At 41.4% G+C, this 12,706-nt stretch overlaps 1 protein-coding gene across 3 annotated transcripts in view; it reads right to left on the bottom strand.

Moving 5' to 3' along the window:
• The window catches only part of TMEM108 (transmembrane protein 108), a 169,684-nt gene extending 157,228 nt beyond the window's left edge, over positions 1 to 12,456 (bottom strand). Inside the window, exons 1-2 of one of the 3 annotated variants that reach the window (XM_069860036.1) lie at positions 12,287 to 12,456; positions 4,572 to 4,701 (exon numbers count right to left, since the gene is read on the bottom strand). The gene's annotated coding sequence lies outside the window, so the exon portion shown is untranslated. Of the gene's footprint in view, positions 1 to 4,571; positions 4,702 to 9,991; positions 10,145 to 12,286 lie in introns of those variants that run through there. The other 2 variants (XM_069860033.1, XM_069860035.1) reach the window with 2 other exon arrangements.
• Between the last annotated feature and the right edge of the window lie 250 nt (positions 12,457 to 12,706).

Here is a 12,706-nt window from a genome sequence, read left to right as displayed (position 1 = left end):
GAGGAATCTGAAGCTAAATAAGTAAACACATAAAAGTATCCCAGCTTTTATTATTATTTATTATTTTTATTTTGGCAAGAAACTAGAGGAAGACTACACATCCTGCATAACCAGGTACCCACTTCCTTCTACCAGTACTTAGACCTTCTTAGATTAGTCTCAAAGCAAGTTTAACTTTATATCAGATTTTCCAGTCTGATTTTACACAGTACACCAGTTTACTTTCGCACTAGCTACCAAACAAGAGGTCATACTCCCAACCTTCCTCCACTCATATGAGTGTAGTAGTGCATGGTTATGCATTTAACTGCATTTAACGGCATCGGTGCATTTAACTGCACCCATAACACTTTTTTCAGCCACATTGTACATAGTGTCCTATCACCCCAAAAGAGATGTTGTTGCTTAATATCAGGAATAATCAAACTTGTCATGGCCAGATCAAGTAAAGTGAATTATGCATATTCAATGGCATCCGTGTTAACAACTGTATTTTCCATCTAGTTATCAGGAAATAATTGCAGCATCTCACATGCTACTTGAGTAGACAACTAAGTAGCATCAAGTGTTCAGATATTGTTTACTGAAGAAACGAAACTCTCCTTGCAGATAAATTAAAGCCAAAGTTGTAACAATTCGCAGTCAGTGGACCCTATCAAATCTAGAAAAATGCCTTATTTTTTATTGTGAAGACTCCAAGTCTGCTCCATACCATTTTCCTTTTGATGGGTTTTAAATATAATATTCTGTGACTAGTGTCCAATGTTAGTAGTAATAAATGGAGGCAAGGACAAACACCTTACAGTTAGTTGGCTTTGTTGTGACTTGTAGATCTTAAGGTCTGCTTTGGGAGGGCTAACTTTTGAAGCTAACTCCTTCAGGATTTAGCTGACAAATCAATGACTTCTAGCGTGCTCTCAAGTAGTGACAGGGAGAAAACCTTGGATTGCTAGCTGCTATCTCATCTTTTCACTTCAGGCAGCACCAGGAAACACTGCAAAGCAGAACATATCACTAGGGACAAGGAATCAAAAGGGCTGAAATCAGAAGAGACAGTTTGGCTGCTTTCAGTTCAAGTGGAAGTATTATGAAAAAGTGTTTCGAATTATGTCGTAGAGGGCAAGTGTCACTGCAGTTAGTAAGAACTTACTGTGCCAGCAAATGTCAGGACAAATTACATTGCAGGACAGCCGAGCAGTATGTCATGCTCATTTCCAAAAGGGAAAGGCTTTCCCCTGCTGCCAAGAAGCTGCTCTCATTTCTGAGTTGATTTAAATCAAACTGCTCTTATTCAAATCAAAGCAGTATGGAAGGACTAATACAGTGACGTTACATGCAATTCTTCAGAGCCCACCCTTCTTGCAGGATTTAAATTCTTTGATTCTCCACACCTTAAAACACAATCACCTCAAGGCTTTAGAGTTCCATATGTAAATGGCTGCCTGAAGGTTCTTTAAGCTAACACTTACCCTGCTGATGAAAAATGTCTCCCTGTCCCCTGTGCTTCTGGGTCTGTACCCGCCTAATTTTTCTTGCCTTTTTTATCACATACTCTCTGCAGAAAGGTGCATTTGCAATTTACGCTGACCTGACGTGGTATCCAGCACTACAGAGGCCTCATCAACACCCAGGTCCCTCAGCACTGCTAGTAAAAGTGAAGAATCAAAGCATCAAATTCAGTGCACGAGAAAGAGAGGACTAAGTCATAAGCAAAGTGAATTTATTTTATTTATCTGTAAGGGAATCTTTCACTGAACTGTAAACTCCTTACAAAATAAACTGGTTCCAATTCAGCTATCCTGAAGTTTGAAAATAAATGTTTCAATTATAAAACTTACCAGTGCTTCAATATAGGGAACACACATCTGTGTTCTACAGAGGGGAAAAAAAGCAAGAGCTACAAAACATTTTGATGAGTCGAAGAGAAGTTTTATTCTGTTTTAAACTTTCCTAATACATGATATCCTAGAAGCTTTCAGGTGCTTCTTCATTTAAAACTTAGGATTGCTAACTCGCAGATTCTGCTAATATCAGAATACCTGTAAAGTATAAAGTAGAAGGTAGTCTGTTCCTTCACCTCCTAAGCTTTGTTAGATGTTTCAATCATTTCTCAGCCAAAAATGATAAACACATCTAGAAGGCTATCAAGACTAATACCCCAAAATAAACGGCAATATAAAAGTTCAAAGATTCAAGGTCTAGCTTCGATTTAAGACCCTATTACCTCCAGTTATTTATACTATCCTACAGCAGGCTATCACTCCAAATAGAGTCATTATAGCAGACCATCTCAGGCACTTCAAAGCGGAAAGTACACAGCAGTGAAAGAGCAACGAAGTTCTAAGTGAAAACTGAGACCGCTACAGAAGTAGCTGGGTTGCAAGCTCACATTTCTACATGACAACTCTGTAGGGATGACAGCCTTTGGCAAATGAAAGCTAACAAAGCAACTCTGGGGCTCTAACAACATTTTTGCTGCGAATAAGTGCCTATAAATCCAGTTAACTAAGACACTGCAAGACTCTCTGACCCTGTACATTTTTCTTCACTGCTAGCACCAGTGCTTTTCAGAAAGGACTCAATTTATGCACGACTCTGTCTGTCACTGACTTGTGTTCTGAATGGCTGGACTTGAGCTATGTCTGTGTAAGCAGAATTTGCCTCCATGTATTCATTTTCTATCCCCAGAATTGCTGCTGCAAGAATGCAAATCCTATTTGGAAGGATTACTTGCCATGCAACAGCCAGTGGCCCTGTCCAAGGCTGGGCCCCCTCCCTTGCCAAGAAGCACAAAGTCACAAGCTTCAATTCAGAGAGGGACATGATTAAATCAAGCAAGGTGGCAACATGAAGTGGTGTTCTCATTTCACGTGTGCAGAATCAAAGCTATCAGTTCCCCGCCACGCCCTCCTCCCTTCTATTAGTAATTTGCACTAAAGCTGGGAATTTCATAAAATGGAAGCGTAAATATGTTCAAACAAGAAAGCACAGACCAGGTCAGCATTTACATTTGTGGAAGCTGGCAATAACTGGCTGCAATGCAAATTCCACCGGAGCACCTGCGTGTGGACACTAGGGGTCACAAGCATCTGGGAGGAGAAATAAAACTCTTTAGAGAAGTGCCCGTTATCTAGAAGAGAACTTGCAGGTTTTTATGGTCTATGTACATTCCTCCATAACAACAGTTATGGAAAGTTACTGTAATGCTCCCAGTACTCAAGAGTTTGAATGTGTTTTTCCTTGTAAGTTGTATTTGCTATTGCTTTATATTTGCCTTTTCTAAACACTTCATAGACTTCACTCCTGCTATTTCAGCATACAAGGGAGCACCTCTTGCTTCCATAGGATGCAGAGACAGCGTCTGCTACATTTCCCACCTTAGGAAAAGCATCTCTTCCGTTTAGTTCTTCTGCAAAAGAAGAAGGAGGAGCGCTTCTCATGCTTCTGGAAATGGCAGACTGATAACACTGGCAGTCAGTAACTGTGTACAGAATAGAAGCAGTGGTAGGTCATCACCCCAACACAAATGGCTCCCTCAACATTTAACACTGGCTGGTGAAAACAGAGTTGGAGTGTCACTCTGACTTCAGCTGGAAGTCCTCCCTGGATTAAAGCAGACACTAGCTAAAACCAGTTGTAACTGCCCCTTTCTGCAAATTCACAGCTGCCTGATTTGAGCTCCTGAGTAACGCAGAGTCAGTGTTGCGGCTTTGCATCTGCTCTGTAGCAATCTTGTATTGATCAGAACTGTTAGAAAATATAAAGTAATCCCATATAGCCCTCCTCTAGTCATTCAGAACCACATCATCTTGGGAATGAGAAATTTTACTTTAAAATTAATTTGCTTTGTGCCTTTCTCAAGTATTTCTACTGATTCCAAATAAGTTTTTGAAAAATCTGGGGTTTGCATTTTCCTGAAAACATCTCAGTAAAGGAAGCATTCAGAATAACACACAGTATAGCCAAGCATTAGGTGAAAGACGTCAAGAAAATCTATCAAGCTCCCTAATCACCCTCAGCTCAGAGTAATAAATGATTAATTTTATTGGAATAGTTAAAAAAGTAACATTCAGTATTTTTTTAAAAAAAACCATATAACAATCCTGAAGGAGAAAATATAAACTATGCAACGAAAATGCCATAATTTGCATCTCCAGTTAGAGATATTTTCTCCTCATTAAGATCCTGCACTAAGAAGTACAAGTTTCAAGTCTATTTCAATCTAAAGTAATTAATAAGCACATTAAAAAAAAATGCCTTAGGTGAACGGGAAGGACTCCTATTAGCACATGCTAAAAATAGACAACCTGTAGAGCTATTTGAATAGATACTTAACATAATAAAAATTTGAGTTTTACAGGCCCTGAGGATCCACATTTGTCATTGCCTTTTGAAAGGTAATGACTTTTTGGGTCTGAATATAGTCCAGTTATACATTAATTGTAGCCACAGTTATTAGGCAGAACAAGCTCTGGAAAACACCTTTGGTGCCAACTTGGGCAGCACCACAGAAGAAAGCTGCATTGCACTGAAGAGAAACAAATCAGCAGAAAAATCCTTTTGTGTCTTACCTTGTAACGGGAAGAGCAGATGCCTTCAAACATATCTATATCCATACAGTCCATTGGTTCAGATCTTCCTGGTAATAGCAACTCTTCCAGCTTCCTGTTTTCTTATTTTTAATCTGCCAGCTAGTGCAACCTGTAAGTTTACAGAAGTGGGTATGTTATTCCAAGATGTTTATTCAACTCATTCTTCAAGGCTTTTAATTTAAATACATATGGCCCCACACCATGTGGCTCCCATTGTTCTCTAAAGCTTCCATTGTAACAGATTACAGACCACAATGTTTCTGTGGGTTATTGATTTTGGGGAATATAGACAGAGGGCTCTAGGATTTCTCTGCAGGCTTTCCAGAACATTGCATTCCATATGTGTATATATTACACGTTTCCCACACGTTATATATAACGTGTTCCCACCTTATGAAAACCAAATATTTTCCTGTACAAAAACATGGCATAACTTGCATCTCTGAATTGCGGATTTACCTGTTAAATGTCAATTCTTGTGGAAAGGGACTAAGCTATATTTAAATACTAGCTCAGGAATAGGAATGTTACTAATTTGAGAAACCGGACGTCAATAGAGTGGCTGTAATTTACGTTCAGTAATTAAGGTAAAGAAAAAAAGAAAACCACCTTCCAAAAAAGTGACTTTGGACACTGCTCAAAGTTTTTCAGGAGCAGAGTGAATTAGTGGGATAGTATGAAAATTCAGTCAGAGGGATTTGGGGTTTTTGGTAGAACTATTCAGGAAAGCACAGTGAGATTCCCCAGATGTACCTATAGCTGCAGCGCCTTCCAAGTATTTAAACGTGGCCATCTAAACCAAAAGGACCTCTGGAAAGTAAGCAAGAGGTTCACTTACATATGTGTGATTCCCCATTACAGCCTAGACACAACAGAGAGCATTACCTACCAGATATCCCTCCCCACTACCCAATAGCTTAATGCCCTATATGCAGGATCCACAAGCAGACCACATTTTCATGGTGGATTTTACCAAAACTTATTTTAGTTTCTCAGCAGTTCAATTAAACAGAGTGCAGTTATCTATTTGCTGGTAGATAGGATGCCCACGTTAGATCTGCTCAGATCTGCTTTGCTGAGCTGCATTCAACTTCTCGACCATTTGACTGTTTCATTATCAGATCTCATCAGACACCCTCAGCTCCAGCACCACGGCACAGAAAATGGGATGCACACCACCTGCTGCTCACCACATCCTGGCTGCTGCTGCTTAAAAATCCACCCCTGCTCTCCACAGGAACTGTTTACAAGTATTTCAAAGGTTACTATAGGCCCAGGTATGTAGTTTGTAGTGTACATATTTTTATCTTACCAGAAATCTCTCTCCCTTACTTTTTTTACTAAAAATCATTAGTGATGCTGTTTTACCCTGTACTGACCACATGCAGCCTTGTATCTCGGTGTAACTCCACATCATAAAGAATAGCATATAAGACCACTTTGTGCCAGCATGGCAGAGCTGGCATGTCACACACTGACAGAATCCGATTTAATTGTCATTTAAACCTGAAACTCCTGATGGAGCCAGAAAAAGCCTTGATCCTGGGAGATGTTTCAAGCGAGCTGTGCTGCCTCCTCCTCCATGCAGGCAGATATCAGATCTGAAAGGTCGTGCACAATTACCCTAGAGCCCTTGACTCTTCATCTCCAGATAATAATCAACTTCATATAGGCTTTCCTCCTCTCTGAGGACTTTCAGGACTTCATTTCAGTGAAGTACAAGATTTGTCCTTCAGAAGTACTGGCTCATACAAGAGCCATAACTTAACATGGGAAAAAAAGCCTATAACATTCATTCTCACAAATTAAGCATCAGAACACAAATTGCTAGGAAAAAAGTACTAAGAATGCATTACTATGCAGGCCACCTAAAGATTCAGAGACTGTATTTTTATTCAATCCATGGTTTGGGCCTTCTTAATTAGGACAAAACCTCCCTGTTTATTGACACTGAAACATGTAGAGATTGGCAAGGAGAATCACTTTGCATTGCAATTCCACTGTATATTAAAATCGTTATATCATGCTGTGTTGCAATTTCAGCATAATGCTGTATCACTCTCCTAAATCAAAATTCCACATAATGTCAAATATCTTCAAATATATAAATATGGTATTAAAACATTAAACCCTCCTTCCATCCCAGACCTATTTGACAGACCAGAGCCTATAGGTCACGACAGGCAGCCATCGCATCTCCTTGGGACCACATGACTGACCATGTCAGTGAGAAGGTGATCAATGCTCTTTGTCCCTGTACCATCAAGGAGACCTAAAGCAAGGAGGGTCCAGACAGAAATGAGTGGCTGCTGTCCTTTGGATGGCGGACCAAAGATGCTCTTCGCTGAACCACACATTACAACACTCAACTTGGCAGGAAAAGGCAGCGGATTAAGAAAAGGGACATCCAAGTCGGAGGATTTGGCATGTGCCTGGACACAGGTAAAGAGAACTCTGATGGCGTACCACTCCCACAACACTACTTAAGAACTGATTACAGTACAATGCAAATATTGTCATGTGCCAAATTCCTGTAGAATAAGGACTGTATGTACGCAATCATGTCAACCTATTTACAGTGGATGTGGATCTGGACCAATGATAAGTACAAAGCTGCAACTGTTTCTCAGATATGAAAGGCTATCAATACACCAGTGTTATTTTCAAACATGAAAGAGTTACATGCACATATATACATGCATACGTGTATTATGAAACCAGAGAATCAATCTTATTGCACAACCTCAATTTTAAGACCATCATAGAGGACTCCTAAAAGTAGTCCCGCATCATCTATTCTAGAGGACTATTGTTGTATTACCATCTGAATGCCAGTGACCCTCTAAGTGACCTCAAAAGGCTTCTCCCACCACCAATTTCCCCATATCTTCCACAACTAATTGTACCAGTGTCTTGTCATAAAACACTTCCTCCTTCGAGGCATTGTAATGTTTTACTTAAAGGCCTGTCCCAGAAAAGTCTGCCTTAATAGACAGAGCTTAGGCAAAGCAACTGGAGCTGCCCAGACAAACACTTTATTAAATCACACCAGAACTGCCAGAACTACACCATTGAAAAGGAAAGTGTCCGGGATGCCCTGGAAGCATATGTACCAACCTCAGGATAAGACACACATACTTTTTTATTCATTCTAATGTCATTGTTTATAGTTGAAGGATGCATTAAATCCTAATCAAATTGTCAAGCACATGAGCACATGAGCACTTGGGGATTGATATTCAAGACTATGGTCTTCCCCCAGCAGAATTATAAAGAAGCTGACAGAAACCATCCTGCTGCAACCAGCGTACTGGGACAAGTCACCCATATTCATTTGCACACTTCCACTCCCCAACCCCTTCTCATTCTCCTTTCTCTTTGTCATTTTCTCTTCTTGCAGCCTTCCTGTTTAGTCTGTTTGCACCAGCACAGGTTGGAAGCCAACTGGCTGGGAAAAGAACTTTGAAGAGAAAGACCAGGGAGCCCCAACAGTTATTTTAACAACAAGTTAAATGGCAGCCAGAAGCATGCCTTTGTGACAAAGAAGGGAGAGTAAAGAAGATGAAGTCAGACTCTTCTTGCCCAGTGAAAGAACAAGAGTAAACAGACAAATCTAAATACAAGCAATTCCATTTAAACATAAAACTCTCACTGTGAGAGTGGTCCAACACAGGTGCAGGTCATCCATACAGGTTGTATAGTATCCATCTGCAGAGGCTGGAGATATTAAAAACCAAGCTGGACACAGCCCCGTGCAGCCCCCTCTAGATGCTTTGACAAAGGGTTGGATAAGACAACCTTCAGAGACCCCTACAACCTGAGCCATGCTACAAGCCCATAAACAGAGCCCTGTTCCCTAAGTATTTTTTCTTTTTTAAACAAGTATGCTAGTGACATGGTTAAGATGAAAACCTGATCCTGAACAGTGGGAAAATTTCATTTGAGGTCTCTCCATTATGGATGGAAGGGAACAGTGAAACAATGACTCTGAAAATTAAACTAGATGTTAAAGATGCTCCTTTCTCTAAGAATTCTACAACTCCTCTTGTAGTTTTCTTAGAAGAAAAAGCTGCATTGGTCAGTGCTGGTTGCAGTAAAATCAGTAGTTCCGCTTGCAGCATTTAAGGCATTGCCTGCTTGTGGCATTATGCTTATGTCTTGCCCTTCATAACATGCTCCCAAGTGGAGACAATGCAATTTCAGTTAGCAAATACTTTCTTCATCGTCACAGCACACTGGAAAAAAAAACCAACCAAAAACCTGCTTTCTGATGCAGAAGGAATGATGAGAGAGCATAAAGAATTCATCCTCATAATAAAGTGCAAGTTGGACCCCTATCCAGTGCAGAGCTTTGCAAAGGAAAACTAAGTATGCTAGCTCATACACTTCTTTCAGGAAACTTTATCAACGAACCAGAGATCGCAGTATTATCATATATTGACATATATTGTCAACCTGGTAAGGGTTACAAAGTATTAAGCAGCGATGCATCCTACTCTTACCCAAAGAGGTGCCTAAGTGTCCTGCACCTCTAGCTCCTCAGTCCACCAGAAGCAAGAGATGGGTCGTTCTTTCCCATAGCCATTATTCCTTATCACAAGAGTTACCAGATCCCTATCATTAATGATCTATAGGCAACACCTCTAACCTCAGCACTCTGAGTTCAAGTACTTTAAACTCAAGTTTGAAGAGTTTTATAAACAATAGGCTACAAAGTGGGTCCCCAATTACAATCTGGTCTCGCACCTATTCCTTCTGAAGAATAACTCCATCTTCAATCAGACAAGAGAGTCAACTATGAAGCTTTCTTTTGTTAAGTTAGAAACTTGACAGCAATTTACGTATCATGCTTTGTAGATTTACTGTGACCATTACATGTCTCCAGCTGAGTTATTTTCAGTTACCCCATAGGAACTGTGTTGCCTAACGGTCTCACTGGAATAATTTAAGGAATTAAAAGATGGTAGAAATTTAAGTTAACCGAAAACTAAGTTAACCTTCATCTGTATTGTGGCTATAAATTCACACCCTGTTACTCAAAGGCAATCTGTTGCTGACACCACATTGTCTTTAGCTTTTCTCCACCACACAGCTGATCTTAGCATGCAAAAACTTATTATCTATTCACAGATTTGTTGGTTATTAATTTGAGTTAATTAATAAATACAGCCCAGCATACCAGTTCATTTATTACACAAACAAGGGCATCATGAAACAATTCATTGAAAGGTTTTACACAGATCCATTAACTCTGACCTGAATAAATAATTTGCAAGTATATAACCTAGAATTTATGCGTACATTAATTGCCTCCATTTACCTGGCAATTGATTAATCCATTTTACAGCATGGCAAAAACCTCTAGACTAGCTACAGTCCTCGGAAATGCATTTGTTTACCTGCAATGAGCTAGACTGGAGCATGAGTTGGCTGGCTGGGTCTTGTTGATGCAACTAAGGTCTGTAGCACACCCACGGAGGGATTCGGCTTAGCTAAACTCTTGCCTTGGCCAGCTGCAGGCTGTGAAGAAATGCAATCTGTGCTGATTCAGCTTGTCTGTTCAGGCAAAACTCAGCCCTGGCAAGACCTCCAAGAGAAGGCAGCACCAGAGCAGCCGCTACAGCACAAGTACTTAGGAATATTGCCTCCTGTTGCCAGGAGAGGAAAGATTACCCAGTATTTTCAAACTTCTTCAAGTAATCAGTGTCAATATACAAAATGTCTTTTATGTGTGCACATTATTGCAGCTATTTTAGCATTACATCGGCACATCAGTTTTATTAGCAGAAGTATAAGGCTTTGTCAATAATAAGCTTGAGCTTTATTTTATTCTGCATTATGCTATTGCAACTGCAGATCCTGTGTACAATCACATAATGACATCTCTACCATAATAACATTTGTAATTGCCTTCCTTCTTTCTTTAATCTCTCTAGTGCAAAGACTAAAGTTCAAACTATTCCATATCCGGCATTAACCTGGAGAACATCAGTTTACAAGGGTAAATTCTATCAGTCCTAATAGGATTAAAGGTATTTCCACAGTTTTCAAGTTCTCAAAAGAACAAATATTTTTTAAAGGAATAGGTGGCGTACATATAATTGTTTTAGCATGGGCCATCATAATAAGAATGGCTGGTAGGAAATTTACCATAATAATTTCACTGCATCTGTGTCAAAGATTGCTTCATTATTAGGATCTAGAGTAAGTCTTCTAGATAAAATAGAGGAGAATAGGTCACTCTGGGACAACAGCACAGTAGGCAAAAGCCAATTCCTTGCATGTGTAGATTTGAGTCTGATTTTTAAGTAAAGTCACTAGAATATTTTCAGATACGGGTAGCGTCACTGTTATCTATTCCTGCAATTTGTCTGGTTAAAATCACTCTACAAATGTAAGAACCAGAACTTAACATGGGTATGAACAGTTGCATCTGCTTTCCAGAGGTACTGCTGCAAAGCATTAGGAGAAAATTATAGCTTCTTTAAAATTTGCTTCTGAATTGCACTCCATAATCTACTATTTTTCTGCCCCCCACTAAAAAAAAAGCCAGCTGTAAAATGACAGCCTCATTCATCAAAAGCGCATTCCCATTGCTGATTTACCTCCCAAGACAGTCAAAGGGTCATTTTTAAACATTAAATTGTCAATAGGATAAAGAGAGACTGGTCCTATTTGCTTTAATTAGTAGCTTTTTCCACAGAAGCTTTTCCATATAAAGGACTCCCTCCACAGACCTTGAATGCCTGACTGCTTTCTGCAGCCGAGAGGTGGATTTTCTCTTTTCGATCATATATTTTGTAGCTCTGCTGCACAAGCACAGCCATTTATTCATACCATAGCCCAGTTCCCTTCCCAATTTTTCTTGCAGAAGTCAGTTCAATCCTTAACTACATATCCATAGCTGTTTTATCTCCGTTATAATCCATCTCTTCAATCTACGCTTTAAAATATTTTCCCAAAACAGTCATCCGGCCCCTCCTACTATTTGAGATAAATAGATGAAGGCTCTGTCTCATAAACTGCCTAAAGAAAGGTATTGCCTCTCGCAGCACTACACCAGGGTCTCTCAATTGGCTGCGCTTCCAGACCTGTTTAAAAAAGGATGCTGCCTTTCATAAAGCGTTCGAATTCAAAGACACATCGTCACGGGCTCCCAGTTTGTTATAATATGGAGTGGGTCTGTGCTTTTGGTTGGGTATTAGCAACACACATCTCAGCCAACATACTCTCACTGCTTGCGGCAAGCACCTTGTAGCTCCTGTTTGGAATATACGTATATATATATATGTGTGTGTGTGTATATGTATTTGCGTGTGTATGTATCTCCTGCCTTCTACAAGGGATGGGGTGTTTCTCATGCAGATCCTAATGTCACCTTCACCTCCCACCCATTCAGAAAGAGTGGAAATAACCCATACGAGGTTTTCCACTACGTGCCGACCCCCAAAACTGCTTATTCACACCGACCCGACCCACCGAGATGCTTCCCAAACTACCAGCGCAAACCCCCGGGCTTTGCCGCCGCCACTTCGGGTCGTTATTCCATAAAACACGAAGAACGCCGCGAAGCAAACGCATCTCAGAAGCGGAGCCCCGTCCCCGCCCCACCCCTCGCTCCGGGGTTTATCGCTGCCGAGCCCAGCCCCGCGGCGCCTCTCCCCGGGAAGCAGGAGCCGCTGCCGCTCGCTCACCTCCAGGCGCGGCTCCTTCCCCCGCTCCGCAGCGCGGCCGCCGGCAGAGGAGGCTGCTCCCGCGGCGCAGGCGGGGCTCCCGCCAGCCCGGCCTCCCCGGGAAGGATCCTCGGCCCCCACGGCGGGTGGGGAGACGGCGGAGAAGGAGGAGGAAAAGGGGGGAAGGCGGCAGGAACGGCGGCGGCTCCGCCGCGGGGGTGCGGGGCGGCGAATGGAAGCGAGGAGCGGGCGTTGGGAGCGGCTGCTGAGGGAGGGGATTAGGGGCAGGTTTTACACGGGCCGGATTGGATTAGCCGCGATTGCACCGAGAGGGGACGTCTGGGGTTTAGGGGCCCAGGCCGGAGAGGTTAAACGCCCAACAAAAGCAGGTGATGGCAATACGGCGTTATAATGGCCTCGCAGGTGGCTGCCGCAGCGGTT

The sequence above is a fragment of the Phaenicophaeus curvirostris genome, chromosome 6 (assembly GCF_032191515.1).
Source record: "Phaenicophaeus curvirostris isolate KB17595 chromosome 6, BPBGC_Pcur_1.0, whole genome shotgun sequence".
NCBI lineage: Eukaryota > Metazoa > Chordata > Aves > Cuculiformes > Cuculidae > Phaenicophaeus > Phaenicophaeus curvirostris.
This window is presented reverse-complemented; position numbering and strand designations above follow the sequence as displayed.